The following is a 16,298-nucleotide window of genomic DNA, read 5'->3' on the forward strand; positions in this document are numbered from 1 at the left end:
AGCCTCAACCCACGTGTCCGATCGATCAATTACGACATCAGCACCTGTATCATTATGTGCATCTATTGACCCATCGCCGTCTCCTGCATCTTCCCTTTTAGTTTTTATTTTGTATTATTATTTTTTATTATCTCAGTTGCAGCATCTTACTGTTTGTGGCTCGGATCACAATGTATTGTTTTATTGCTAGCATAATAAAATAATATCAAATATCTTACTTTTGAATGTGCAGAGTTTCTTACAATTTGGACTCTGTCTTTTCTAATAATGTAACTATTGCTTAGTTATCTGTACACGTAGTTTGGGACTAGTTCGGATATTATCCCTTGACGTTATTAATTTAATAAACTTAGATTGTTTTGAGATCACTTTTTGAGTTGTATTGTAGTAACGTGAACAAGTTCGTTTGATCAATTCGTCGTTTTTCTCACCAAGAACCGAATTGTTTTTCGCTGACTGACCAATAACAAACAATATTATTTTATTTCGAAAAATATAGAATATTGCTATGAATTAGTATAAGTAAATTGTATTATTGTAGTTGCTATTTACCATACTGACGTTTGTAATGAATAAACTCAAAAACTGCTGATTGGTGAAATTTAGCAATAGGCGAAACCTTCAGGACATATAGGCTACTTGTTATTTATGGTTTTACCAAAGCGAAACCGGGGCGGACCGCTAGTTTATAAATAAAAATGTATTTCCCCTTGGTTGATTTGTAATGTCTGATCGTTATCAATCGAAGGCCTATTTATATCTTCGTTCGCAGCTGCATCATCAATACTTCACATTGTCGTGAGTCATTGTCTCTTATGTGGTCGGCCTCACCCGCCCACCTAGGTGCAAGGACTTTCACTTATGATCTAGTTTCTGCGATACTGAGGTCAGAATTATTGATACATATGGGCTTTAACGTTACAGCGATAATTGATATTGCATTTTTATTATTGGAAAAATTTTATGACATGAAATCCATCCATGGCAAAAAAAATATTGAGTTTTCAATCATAATAGTTGCCTCGTAACAATATCTTTGAGTTGTATTGTACTAATCGTTGTAATTGCGGAAATCGTAGCTCTGGGGTTACGAAGCTACGAATGTTCGTAGACTATTATTTTGTAGTCATTGGCAATTGTCCTTGAGTCTCTGTAAAGGTGAACAGACCGCTGCACTGTTCAACGAATCGAACTTGGCAAAGATCATCTGAATCGAAGAATGCTAATATTGGCACGTATGGCAACTGGTGATAAGATGACACGACAAATACCTACGTCAATGCTATCGTATAGATACTGAGTGACGTTTCGTGACGCGTTACGTTGAATACGACAATCATAGCAGTAATCCCAATAAATACTTATAGCACTTTGACTACACGTGACATAGATAAAAATCCCCTTAACTCGTAATTTTATTAATACACGAATTTCTAGAGCTTCTCTAAGTCTTAGAACTTCGTTGAATGATCGGTTTAGAGATGTGCGTTGGTATAATCATAATTCAATCTCATATAATCTCATATAAAAATTAACTAAAACACGGGAATACATTCACATCATCACAAAGCTTGTAGACGATGCTAAGCATTCAGTTTCACCTATTGTCACATGACTTGTAAAGATGTGCAATAAATCTAGATAAATAAATAACTACAAAGTTCTAAATAAAGACGTTTTAATTAGAACATAATTCTTACCGTACTGTGACATGTTACTTAGTTAATAGAACATCTAGATTAATTACTGCCACCACGCCTTTTGCAATTCTGTGATTAGATATTGATGCAAGAAGAATTTAATATTTCACTCTGTATCACATTTTAATTTGAAACAATATCAAATTATCCAAGCCAGTGAGCTATGCCACAAAAACGTATCTCTTTCATCTTTTGTTCGGAACTCAATTAAATCAAGTTTTCAAGGAACAAAAGGGCACGTCGGCCGTAAAAGTTTCTTTTCGTGTCCGAGTATAAATTTACCCCTAAAGCAGTAACGCAATATTCGTTGACCGGACAATGGGGTCTAAGTGGAAAAATATTTCTTTATTGAAAAATGTAATATCGGCGTAAGAAATAGAAATTACCATCCCCTTTTAATATTCGCAAGCCCTTTCTTTTATTAAATGTTGGTTTACTTTCAATTTTTTGTTTCAATGAAAATCATCATACTTGAAATGACTCTTTTCGCAGCATCGTTAACATTATGGCGGGTCCTAAAAAGGTTGTGTTGCTAAAAATGCTTTACTTAGAGTGCTCTACTTACTGTTAGTAGTTAATACTCGGTAAAACACTTCCAGCGCCATTTTCATCAAGAGGAAATAGGTCATGAAGAGTTTAGATTTGTCATAAGTTTTAACGAGGTTGGCTCTCAGATATAATAAATTGGTGTCTGCACGTCAGACAGGATTAGCCATGTTCGTAAACTTCCAAACTCCGTCAAAGGCCCAAATTAAATGAGTTTATCGAGTTTCGGAACTATGAGTTTCGGGACTATTTTGGATAACTCAGTTCGTTGGATATTATACAATTAATAAAGACACGACTGATAAATGTTTGGTCAGTGTACACAATTTATTAAGAATAGATTATTAGCATTGTTCTACAAACGTTTAGGTATAATTAAAGATTTGACCAACACAATAGCGTTCTCCTGTATAAAAAGTCTTTGTCTAAAAATAAACTTACAAACACATACATGCATTAAGTTGCGTTCAGAAGTCAATGTATTAGTCATATGATTAAGAATTAGCATTGATTCAGGGCCGCCCATAGACTTGTTTACTGAAATATGTGACAACTTGTGCTTGATATCACGTATACAGATCGTGACTCGGGAAATTAACAATCACCTGATCACAACTTTAACAATACGATCGATAAAACTTCACTCGTGCTAATTCTTAAAGAAAAACCGATTTTTAGGCTGCACGCTTAAGTTTGCAGCAAAATTTATGACGAACAAAGTAAACTTTGAATTAACAGAGCGCTAGGTAATTAAAATGTTAAAAAATATGCTCGTGCGGTAACAGTGTTAAATATTATTGTCAATATTTGTCAGTTTGTACGGTAGATAATGTCAGTATGGTTTACAATGTTGTTATGTTGGTGTAATCTGAATATTCTAATTCAAAATTCTTTATTCAATTTAGGATGATATACATCACTTATTGACGTCAAAAAATACTTAAAACTAAGTCTACTGCCGGCTTCCAAAGCGCAGGTGAGAAGAAGCGGCGCAACAAACTTCACCGCAGACTTTTCTCCAAAGACGTCAATTAACATATATAGGTCTTATATTAATAAAAAGTAATGACCATCTAACTCTTTGATGAAAAGTGCTGTTTCCTAAGTCGGTCATTGATTGGCTTCGTATTGTAATCCCTAGGTGACATTTGATAAACAAGATTATATTTATTACTCTGATCTGAATGCATGATTAACTTTAGTAAGCCCTTTAGTCCGATGCTATGTAGAATAGTAGACATAGTATGTCGTTACTCTTTTGCATTTACAACCCTATTCTGCATTATGTACGTCCAGTTATATTTCAATGATACTGTATTCTTAAACATTAACCTACGGAATGAGTCCGTTTCAGTTATCATTCTCACCAATGTAATCCGCTTAGGAAATTCTACGATTTATCGAATTTCGTCACGATCACGAGTACAGTATCGATGATAAACAACTACTATGAAAATGAGTCCTATAGATAAAAGGAAGTCCACACTCCACGAGACACTAAGTTCACCGGATGTGTTTTTTCTTTATCTTTATTATGTTTAAGGGGTTTATGTCACACAGTGACCGCGTTTGCCCCATTTTTCTGATGTTTCATCAGTTTTATTAACTTCTCTTTATTTGCGGTTTGACGACAACCTAGTTATCTGGTCCCTATGTAAACATTCACCAGTTTTGATTACGGCCACTTCTCGGTTAGAATTGTTTTAATGATGCTATAAACTTTGTGGTGTTGATAAATGACAAAGTGAAAACTCTATAATTTGTGGCGTAGTTTACAAGAGAAAGGAATGGAATTGAACACAGGTGCCGATAGTTTCTTGTTTTGAGCTATTTAGAGGAAAGCTTATATGGTACGTATTTCTTCATTGTCAACATGAGTAAGAGAATTGTTGTAAACAACCTGTTGCCCGCGGCTTTCGTGAGATTTTCTCGAGAAAACTACTATTTTCGTGATGAAACTAAGTCATTTCTATCTTCCTATAGCATATATGTATACCAAATTTATCTTATTGTATTGTTATATTGTGAACTTGATTTTCATCTGCTTCCCTGTGACGTGACATGACGGCACGGATAAACTTATCTGTACCGTCATGATTTTGATTTTCATAAAGTTATTCTCGTATTCAGATTCATTTTATCTCTCCTCTTCTCTTTCGGAAATTCATAACGTTTTCTAGCCATTTTATTTTTCCTGTTAAACTGCACATGACGCATCGTCTCGAACAAATAAGCTTGATGAGAACATTGACATTATCACACGTCGTATCAAACCGTGCTAAGGAAGTGTGCAGTTTGCTGGTTGCAGGATGCCAGGCAATCCGGCTAATGGCGTGATTACACCTTAAATGTTGTATGACTCCTGCGCAAACTGTTGCTTATTACTGATTAAGTGTTCGAACAATAACTTCTTGAATGAGTAGCTAGGTAAATGAAAAACCAATAGGTTTAAAGAGAGAGAGAGAGAGATGATAGTGCCGTTTGGACCCCGCTTAAAAATTTGGAAATAGAAAAATAAGAATGTATTTATGTTTCAAATTCTACAAACAAACCAGTCGAACATCTATCGCACACGGGAACAACTTTTCATACAAAACAGAAAACTTAAATATAGGCATAATATGTTCAAACCACTCACCGAATATTTCAGACCTCTTTAAGCAGTGTTAACGCGTCGCTGATAACATTTGCGACGTCTAGACAAGCTCGTGACGTGCCTCCACGTTATTCACCATGATTTATTAGTGTTTATGATGTCACCACTTTTAGATTTGCAAAGAGAGGTTCTCTTCCAATTAACTGTTCTTCTGGTTACCATTCATCATCGTCTATATCGTCTTTTATTGTGATGGTTTTGGCTATATCAAATCTTCTTGATATAATAATAATAAATCTTCTTGATTGATACCCAATGAGCCGAGCTAAAACTTAGGCTACCGCAGGAAGAGCTAGTAGTAAATATTTAAATTCATACAAAATTAATTTCGGTAGTATTCCACTAACGAATTTACCAAAACTAGTTAATATGCGGGCTTTGGCGTAGTTTGTTAATTGAGTGTTGATTCTGCACAATGCATAATAAACAACGTATTTGTGTAATTTGCGTCAGATTCAGACCATCAGAGCGTAGATGAAGCCATTGTTCCTGTTATGGATTATTCATATGTTGCTCTTGATTGGTTGTGAAATGCAAAATTAAATTATATGGATATTCGATTTGGCGACAGAGTAAATTTCTGACAGTTTGATTCAAAGTGTTCCTTCTTTTTGGCGTGTCAATGCTATTCCAGTGCTCCTAATTTTATACCACATGCACAGTGATCGCGTGAGACAATCAATTTATCTTCAAGTTATGCCGGCAGTCCCCAAAATTCCCATGAGAGCAGAAATCCGATATACAACTAAAACTAAAAGGTCAAAAATTACTGAGTATACGAGTATAAATTGGACACTGGAGCAAAATAACACATTGGTAGATATGTTAAACGAAGTCAAGAAGGATAGCACACGAGCTGGGAAGACGAAATTATTCTGACAACTGGTCCAAATTGGAGAAGAATAGTGAACTAGGTACAAAATAGCGGAGAGAGTTGTAAAAGGCTTTTGCTTTTTTTTTTTCAAAGGCAAAGGCCCATAGTCACCCTGAACTCTAAGACATTTTATAAACTCAACAACTAGAGTAATAAACTATCATGTATCAGTTAAGCCGATCATAAATTGCAATTGCATTCGCAGCAAAATATACAGGAAACTGAACGCATTAATTGCAGCTTGTTAGCGGTCACGGTTTATTGTTATATCATCGGCAATCGCCTTGGAGGAAAACTGCTTGGATAATGTAACGTGGTGCAGTTTTTGATATAACATTGTATCATCACCAGCTTTCCATGACGCATTACTGCGAAACCTTACGTCTTCAACACAATCCATTCCACCTCTTTCAGTTCCTGAATCAAGTTCTAGCTGTATTATATTTATACTCAAGTCAGCCTGGCGAAAATTTAGTTTCGTAGACTCAGATTTTGGATGATAAAGTTCAAGTTTTTCATAACATGCGAAAAGCAGTTATTTGAATGTTATTTTTATACTTTTATATGAATGTAAATACCATGAAGATTCCAAGATTTACCGTTATCTTGTATGAAATGGTCACCAAAGCTATTAATTGAGAAGTTAAGCAAATAGCGCCGTAAAATCCATAAATTGATAACAAAGACTCCTTTGAGAACATCTATCGCGGTTTGACGATGGTCTCGTAAAATATTTACTGCTCTGTAAAAAGGTAAATGTCCGAAGCGGTGCCACGCTCCAGTACATTATTTATTGATGCGACCACGTGCACAAATTTCTCGGTAGGAAATATGAATTCAGTAGCGTTATTATAAATTTATAGGATGCTTACAAAAGTATGAATGTCTTATGAACAGTGATGTCATACACAGTTTAATACTTCACGTTTTGAAAATTGTAATGATTTTGAAAATCACATAATTAGTAGAAAATTTGATTGTCCTCGAACAAATTTACTAGATAATCAATTAATATTCATACAAGTAGAAAAGGAAAAGAAACTCATTCAAATATTGCACGTTTCAACAAAACACCACGTATCAAAGAGATGTTAATGACATTCAAAGCTAAAGGAACTGTAATGACGTTGACGTTGGAATTGATTGATTCATTTGTGCATATCGAACGCTCAACCTATATGTGTCGGTCTAGTTGACGGCTTAATATTGTATGTAATGTTCCATGACATATGAAGAAATGCTGTTCTGATTTACTGACGTGACAAATAACCGTTTTTTAAATAAATACAAAATTGTTCTATCTTACCTAACTTCAATGCCCATTTGGAGCTATAAATTCTAAGAGCACCTGATTCTAAAAAATATTCAATCATCATGATCTAGATTTTTAGCTGTGGCGATTCGAGGGCCAACATTTTTAGGAGGTAAATGTTCGTCATATTTTCTTACTTGCTGTACAAAAATAACAATTAATGAAAATGATAATTATTTTGGGAAATATGACCCAACTTTTTGCAGCTTATGAACGTTTTGAAAATTCATATGACGAATAATACGATAAACGCGTGGAACCTAACATAGTAATAACCTGCTATAAAAGTAGAATACTAGAGTATTACTATGTTACGTCGTTACGGGTCATTTAACTGCCATGGTTAAAGATCAACGGCCTTATCGTCCGTGGTTTAGTTTTCCTTCACCTGTGAGTGACTTGTACAACAATAACTGCCAGTTTGATCTATATCTTTAGTTTAACATTGTTTGTTTTTATCAGATTTCTTGACCTTTTGTGATTAATATTCTTCAGTTTTTTATTTTTATCTAAATTTTTATTGTATTTTTTTATTCAGTTAATTTGATTCTTGTTTCCTTTTTAAAATTAAATTGGTAATAATAATACCTTATAGGGTCCTCAGTTTGCGATTATCACCTTATCGTATTTTGTGTTAACGGTCTTTTGATGATGTTCCTCGAAAAGCTTTCCACTTGAAAATTATATATATGTATGCTTAATATGAACTCGGGATTGTAATTGATTTTTTTTTATTTCTGTAATTTCCAATTATAGAAACTTGACTGTAAGAACAGATCTTGACATGATTCCGAAATCGTCCATAAAATTAATAATACTAATGATCGGACCGACATACATTGAAATTGTTAATAATTGAATTGTCAAAAAAAGAGTAACTATATTTTGGGTAATTTTCGTAATTCGCAACAAAATAATAATAGAGTAGAACTGTAACTCACTTGATTTTTATAGATGTTTCTTACATCGCTGCTCCTACTATTGTTAACACTACCTACTAACACATCTGCTAGGCTTTCAGGAGATATATCGAATATATCATCGATATATCGATAGTGGGATGAAACCTGTTGTCTGTTGTCTATATTGATAATTTCAATGTTTCTAAAAATGTTTTATAAAATGAAATATTCTTTGAAGTATTTAAGTTCCTTGAAATACGAGGAAAATTAATATAAATAATTAATAATTGTAATATTCTCTGGAGGTGAGCGTAATTTGGTTTGTGATAAAAAAGTTATTTCTTAAATTTACAAAATTATCCACATTGGATATCTAATATATTGCTGAGATCAAATTCTTAAGTCTACTGCGGCCTTTTAAAGCTATACGTAGAATATTACATAGTTGATGTGACTTCGTTATCTTTGTATGTACGAGCGAATTTCTGCCTTGTATTCTTCGATTAAGCATTTGTAGGTTGGTTTGTAGGTGCTATTTGATCGACAGTCGTAATCGAGGCGAGCCCGGGATGTCCAACTGTTTTACTGCACAGAGTAACTGAAGTTTTATATCTACTCATCTGTAGTTTATTGCTGCCATCATCATTGTTAGCCTTGTCTCTAGTTGGTCTAACTGTAACTATGTGTCTACAGGCTGAAATGGAGTTATAGCATCTATTAATGGCAATTAGCCTAAATGCCCTTGCACAGAAAACAGGAATTCCAGTACGAATATTTGCTAGAACTATAACATCACTGACATATAACATCACATAATATTTATATGAAAAATCACCAGTTCCATTTACAGAGACGCTGTTAATTTGCCGCGTAAATGTCGATAGCGATACGATACATTCTCATTAACACATGAATATTTATGAGAAATTGAGACCTTATCGTATCGCTAGTCTTTGCTGTAGTATAAGATTAAATCCGTAGTGGTCTCTGCTAGATTTTAGAAATATTGTATTCATCATGTTCTAATAATAAGTAATGTTTTTGAGTTATTATGTTTTCTGTATGTATATCTTATCGCTAACGTGTAAAATCTTGTACTAAAGTTCTCACATAATGGTTTTCAATGACGTTTTGCATTGGCAAATTGAGGGTTGATTATCAACCTTGAACGAAGTTCAAAAAATTCAAATCATTCAGAAATTAGACCTTCACAGGCACTTTTTCACGTCAATTTTTATATTAATAATAGTTATTTCTCACAAGCTACAAACTACTGGCTTTTCGGAACGACCACTGCTGAGAAGAAATGCCGAAAGAAACTAATTTGAACAGTGTTGCTCCCTATAATGCCAGAAGGAGACGATTGAACCCTCCGAAATCACCGCCTCAATAGTTCGTATGGAATTATTTCAATCTTCGATGCCTATGTACTGTTTATTCGTCTGGCTTTTTTATCTCTATATTAGACTACAAGTACAAATAAAAATGTAGAATAGTAACAATATTTCAAAACTTAAATCTTTCAAGTGGAAAACTTGTGTAGATCAAAATAAACCGCTTGATAATTCTGAACTCGTGTGAAATTGAAATGCCAGGCGAGGTAAAGACGTTACATAAACTTTTCATCGGGTCAACGACCTGAACGCCAAGGCAAACGCTCGCTCTGAACTCTTCAGTTATTCACGACAATTCTTTCAACTACGAATACGTATACAACCTTAGGATGACTTTTACATTGTATATGATACGATTTCATCAATAATATTCTTCTTCTTATAATTATCAGATACTTATCTTAGAATAATATTATTTATGGTCTATATACATTAAACACAGAAGAAGTTTATTTGTTATCACGATAAGTGTCCAGTAAAATATTACAGAAAATATTGCAAGAAACAAGAAAATTATGCTATAGCCAAATGGCTTTAGATTAACTAAATGTTTCTCTGTCCCCTGATTTTGTCCATTAAATTTCGATGGATTGCCATAAGTACTAAGTGTCTATGTCTATAAACAATAATAATTTAAAAAAATATACATATGAGAGACATTTTGTTCAGCAGTGGTTAATGTCATGCTGTAGTTAGGTATTTTAAAAAGACAACTTGATACCAATAAGGCAAAAAGTAATAAATGAGCTGATTTTTAGACGCGTGTGTAATTAGCGATGTAATAGATGTCATTTTGCGATACAATTCCTTGTTTTGCGTCATCTTTTAATGGGTGTGTCTACTACGTAGTGGCAAGACAAAAAGTACGACGGACATTTTGAGATGTATGAATCAGTGGAGCCAAGGTTGCGTATTAAATTACGCGCTAAAGCAATATGAATGCTTAAAACCTTTTTATATTCGTTCTTTAGTTGAACCTATTGAAGTCTTTGAGAGTTCCAACCGTTTGTATAACGATAAAATGAAAGAGTACATATGAAAAGCTTTATAAAAGATGTCATCAATTAATCTCCATCTACAGTATATTCAGAAAGTTGGAGATTGTGTAGTCTGATGTGGGGTTACGTCCGTGCTTGATAAATTTGCTTAATAAAGACCTAAAATAATTTCCAAGACTAAAACAAAGTCTAGTTATAGAAAAATAAATATTTATTTGTTAACAAATTTACTCTCTGTCTTGGGATAATTACATGCTATATTTAAATCGTCTCTTCGTTCAGATCAAATAAGTCTCGGTAGCGCACGTAATGTCAAACTTAATTAAAGTTTCACGACCTCCTCAAAGCTGCCGAGGGTCTTATGGAAATGTGTGAAACTCGTGATACCCGTGTTTGTTGAAACCAAATTTCTCTTTTATTTTTAATAGCAGTTACCTTAATTTATAAATGTGCAGGATTATTGACGAATATCAAATTGTATTTAGTTTATTTTCACCAGAAATATTTACGACCTAAAAGGTGCGCTTTTGATTGTTTGGGATCTATTCCGTATGTTTTTAGACCTCAAATAAGAAAAAGGCATATATTGATCAGAAAATCCATGTTCTAAAACCTCTTAAATACCATTTAAAGACTGAAAAAGTATGAAAGTAAAGCAATTACATTATCGAGTCGATCCAATTATACATCTTCGTCTTATTCTCCGGGATTTTCTCTCCAGACGCCCCCCCGCCGCTCGAATCACTTAGCGACCCCGTCCCTCTGGACCTAATGCTATTATGTGACAGGATATTGCTTTAATGCTACGGGACTTTAGGGAGTTCATAGTACGCCCTTTATCACGATAAGAAGATCATGTAGAAGCAAATAGAATCCTCTCTGTCATCACACACTATAAACTACGTATACTTTAAAACTACGCATCGGATTTTGAAGTTGGCTTTTCATAGATAGAATTAATAAAGAGGTAGGTTTATAGTTTTTCCGAGAGTAACCGAGATTTGACGCTAGTTATTGGTATGTTTGTTAAGAGATAGATTAGAGTAGATTTAGAGTCATATTCTTTCCCAAGCCAGCATTTCAAAAAATATTGCATATTCAATTTCGAACTAAAAAGCTAAAAACTGATTTACGGTACTGCTACAAACACGTGTTCCTATTCGTTGAAAGGCTTTTATCAATGGCTTGTCAAATACATATTTCTCTGCCAAGGGAAGGCCAATTTATAAATTGCCTATTTAACGATCAATAAATCCACATGTTTGTGTACCCAAGCGTATCAAAAACACGCGTTCAGAAGTTATTTGCTTCCAAACACGCATAACTAATTCGTACACCGTGCACCGATTTGTCCACGACGTCACTCGTGTCACAGATAATAATATACAAGCTGATCGCTATGTTTTGTTTCTGAAATGTGACGTGGCTAGTTTCATGGACTACTGTAGTCTGTGACTGTTACTGATGCAAGCATCAGTAACAGTCACAGATTGACGACGTTTGAGTTGTGTAAAGATCGTTGACATTTACCTTTAGCTGAAAAAAGTAATGATGTATGTTTGAGTCTCCTCCCTCGCATCGTAAACCTCAATATATCGCGATCTTTACGTGACCCCTTCATGTGCAGCGTTCGGCCATTCCGATCTATGCTTCGCCATTTGTGCTTAAGAGTATATAATCCTTTATTAGATGCACTACTTCTATAGTTGTTGATATATTGATTCTTGATGATTCTTGATGATTGAATGAAAAGAATGAATGAACTGAGGAATTCCTGTGATTGGTATTAGATCCAGTTATCTCTGTTGTTGTAACTATCATTTAGATTCGTAATCGTCTGAGCTGTTGTAACTCTCAGGCGACTCTCTCATCTTGATTATCTATTCAACTCGATACAATTTTACTTGTGCGTCATACAAATAGGTTGTTTATTTGCAATTCTTCTGTACTATTTCTGTTTTTACCGTAGAAATAGTGGCCTAACAATCGTTGCAAGTAATTCGAAATCCGATATTATTTATCTCGCTAATTAAGTATTTTATCTTACAACGGATTCTGAAATTAAAGAACTTCTATGTAATAATCACCCGCAATAAGGTATTCATAATCTTCAGCCTTTGTAATGAAAATTTAAAAAATCGTAATCTGAACCCATAAATTCTTTACGACGCAGAATGCTCCTCTAATCGAAACACTCGAGTCGGATGTCTGAATTAAGTTTGATTTCATCCGCCAGCTTCCAATTAACTGGGGGAGTGTCATGCACAGGATGCGACGAGCGAGATTGATTGACATTGTGTTTGTTGGTCGACGAGATACGTATGCCGTATGATAGAAAATTGTACTATTTACTAAGTCTAACAACTAATAAAATAGGTAACTTGATATTACTTAGCTCAGGACCGATTCTGAACAATGACTGAATAGATTTTCTTGAAGAACTAAAAACTTTCGCTCTTTCACAATGTGACCATTAAAAGATGGAATATAACCTTTTAGAAGCACTGAGTTACCTAATGGCGCAATGTCAAAGCTATTGAATAGTTAAATTTTACACGTGCCAACGAAACTGAATTTTGAAATGATTATATTTATTGAAGTTCTCATTAGGAGCGTTAATGATAGTGCCAGTGATTCTGTGTCAAGCAGGATGACAGCGGTTTGACTCGCTAATTGGAATATTCATCGCGTGGAGGGCTTCCAATTTGCGAATATGTCATACGAATCGCAAGGGCTGGCATGATATCATAGTTTTATGAGTATGCAGTACTATATGCGCCCTGGAACATAATTCTGCCGAGAATTTAGTTATAAAAACTCTCGTGTTATTCCATGTTTCGTTTTGTAAATTCATTCTTTTCTCTCTGCATCATCTATTGGTCGACTGGTAGAAAAAGATTTAAGCTACAAGTCCGCCTTTTACATGTTTTTGTTATAAAGAAACTCCCATTAAATAGTTTCATAAATCCAATATAATGTCTGAAATGTTAGCAATGAGGAATACTTTGTCAAAACAAGCAGGCGTGTCTTAAACTAGTAAACGTTCGCCACTAAATAAAGTTACACCTTATTAATCTGTTGGTCATGGTTCAACAGCTGAAAGGTGATAGTAGTCAACCAAGACAGCAAGCATTTAGATCATTTCATCATTAATTACATAATATTTGTTTACTATTTCATCAGTTTCGCGCAAATGTTCCTATTCATGCTGAGTCACATGCAACTCTTGAGTCGGACAGGCGGCATTGGTAGCGATAGTTTAGCGATGCTTTTTATATGACTTGTCTACAGAAAACTGAGGCTTCATTTTCCACAACCACGTTACTTAGGGTCGACTTGAGCAGAGTATATAGTTATTTTATTTATTTTGGATCCCATCTGGATCGTTTGATCCGCTTCTTTACATCAGGCATATTCGTACGTTCACGAATACGTGAAGAGTACGAATTTAAATATTTCAAATTGAAATATTTAAATGAACGTACTTTTTGCTGGTCAACTGACAACCCTGCTTCAATCCCTACACGTCACACAAGTCGCAGCGGTTTCCATTCCAGTGTCCAGGTTAATTGGACCGGGTTTTGCTCTTTGTCTTTTTCCAATATGGCCGCCTTTACCGATGGAATTCCAAATGAACGGACATTTTTATTCTGAAAAAGACGCGGGAAATGTCCGCCATTTTTCAGATTTAAATGAAAAGTCGGCGTAGCACATGGCTGGCACTCGTGGTCGGAGTAATAACAGGACTTCACTGGGATTTCTAACTTATGAAGTCTGAACGCGTATTTGAACTCGTAATGAAAATATCTTTTTACATTTAAGGCAATAATAACATTAAATATATAGCTTATATAAAAAAAAATAAGTATAAGGTGTATGGTTCCGTCCTAGAATAGAACCACTTCATAACCTCCGCTGGATGTCGTACGCGTCGGCTAAGGGGTACATAGGCTAGGCTGGTGATAGGCAACAATAATATTCCTAAGGAGATGTCAAGCAGGTTGTAATACACAGCCGAATCTTGAAAATTTTGACGTTATTTCTTAGTCTGACCCCAAGTTGCGCGGATTCACAAACCTGAGCATGCGGAGATGAATGAGTCAATCAAATATAAGATTCTGGATCAAAATATAATAATATCTAATTACCACCAGAAAATTTTAACAATAAATGAGCCCAGTGTTTATTTGCACTGAAGTAACACTTCAACTATACTTCTTTCAGGTCAGGGACTATCTATTACGATTTAAAGTTGTTGATTTATCTATAGAAAGATAACAACAATGTTGTAACCACATTTATTACTTAACCTAAAAATCTTCCTTATCTAGAAATATCTAACCGCATTAAAATTCTCATAGTGTTTTTGGACTTAACTATTACATATTAAGTAGTTACTTAAGAGTTTCAATACGAAAGATTTATCAAGTATTTATTTCTTCTGTGGCCTCGGATCTTAAAATATCTCCATTCATATGATAAACCAGTGTGTAGCAGAAATGCTTAGTAATCTTGATGTGTTATCTAGGAATGGACTAATTTACCTCGTTTCTTAACTATTAATGTTTGATTAGGTAATTTTTTTAAAGTTTTATTAAATACTGAATACTTTAGTGCATCCACAACGTTGATAGATGTAATAAAATAAAAGTACCCGTATTTAATAATAATAATATAATAAATCATTTATTGCAGGCACTTGTAAAATACATGACCCATATCAGACTATAGACTATTTTTTTTTAATAATATATATTTACTAAATCTTATGGTTCTTTCACATTTCTATATTACTGATCATATAAATGGTCAAGTCCCTTTACAAAAGTCAATCTTAATTTTTCAATCTTATATCCCTCCAATCTCTCAATCTTATATTTATTTAACTTGTATATATTTTGATAAGTCTTTTATCTATTTTGAGTGTGATTATTAGCTACACACAAGAACTTCAATAATCGATAATATTAATTGTAAGTTTATTTCGTCTACATATTCCTGTGTCTTGCTAAATCATTTTGCACACACGACATGACAACGCAAAATCTTAATCTTTTGAACGATTAGTTTCAGCTAGTCGTTCTACATTAGTTTGTATACCAATCTGACTCATGTCTGAAACCTGCACATTGGAACAGTTTAGTTCACTAATGTTTATGCGACTATCTGCCACTTAGAGACGGTAGATAGTCGTAAAAGTCATCTCAGATGCCTTTACGCGACTTGAATAAAATCTGTCACCAATGTTACCTATAGCACACTCGAAAAGATGGTTTTCCGGTATATAAAGACAGTTATGTCAAAATTCCTTTGATTTTAAAACTATACACGCTCAAAGTCAAGGGAGAATATTTAAATACATGTTCAATTCAAAGGACAAACAATTCATCAAAAGTGGCCTTAATAGCTTAAAACAACAGCGTACAGTCGTGTTACATAAAACGGTGCTGTAGACGGTGAATTATCGTCGTTATAACCATTGTCAAAGTTAAACAAAGGCTACATTCGGCGAATAATTTTAATTAGGGTCACCTTGTTGGGCTCACATTATTGTTATATGCCATTTCGAGGGCACAAACAAAAATATACCAACTCGTGTATGTTTAATTTGACTTGAATAATGTCAATATTTAGTTTGATGCTTTGTTTTCTGAACAAATGCTGAACAATTACAACCAGATTTGTATGTAACTTCATAAACATTACATATTCTAAGTAGATATATGAACAATAAATAATCTTTCGTCCAATTCGAAATGTTCGCAAAAATTAGTTTATATCGACAACCTAAGGCTTGAACATACGTTTGGTTTTCTGCCCTCTCACCCTAGCAATAACAAAAAGATTACTACCTGTTACCAAACAAGCATCTAATTATACCAAACTGTCGATGAACTCATCGCAGGAAAATTAACG

General features: G+C 34.2%; 1 protein-coding gene across 8 annotated transcripts in view; it reads left to right on the forward strand.

The window, feature by feature from the left end:
• Positions 1 to 16,298, forward strand: part of sky (skywalker) — a 76,859-nt gene that overhangs the window by 41,490 nt on the left and 19,071 nt on the right. The gene's annotated exons all lie outside the window — the stretch shown is intronic.

Source organism: Plodia interpunctella, chromosome 1, assembly GCF_027563975.2.
Source record: "Plodia interpunctella isolate USDA-ARS_2022_Savannah chromosome 1, ilPloInte3.2, whole genome shotgun sequence".
In the NCBI taxonomy this organism is placed as follows: Eukaryota; Metazoa; Arthropoda; class Insecta; order Lepidoptera; family Pyralidae; genus Plodia; species Plodia interpunctella.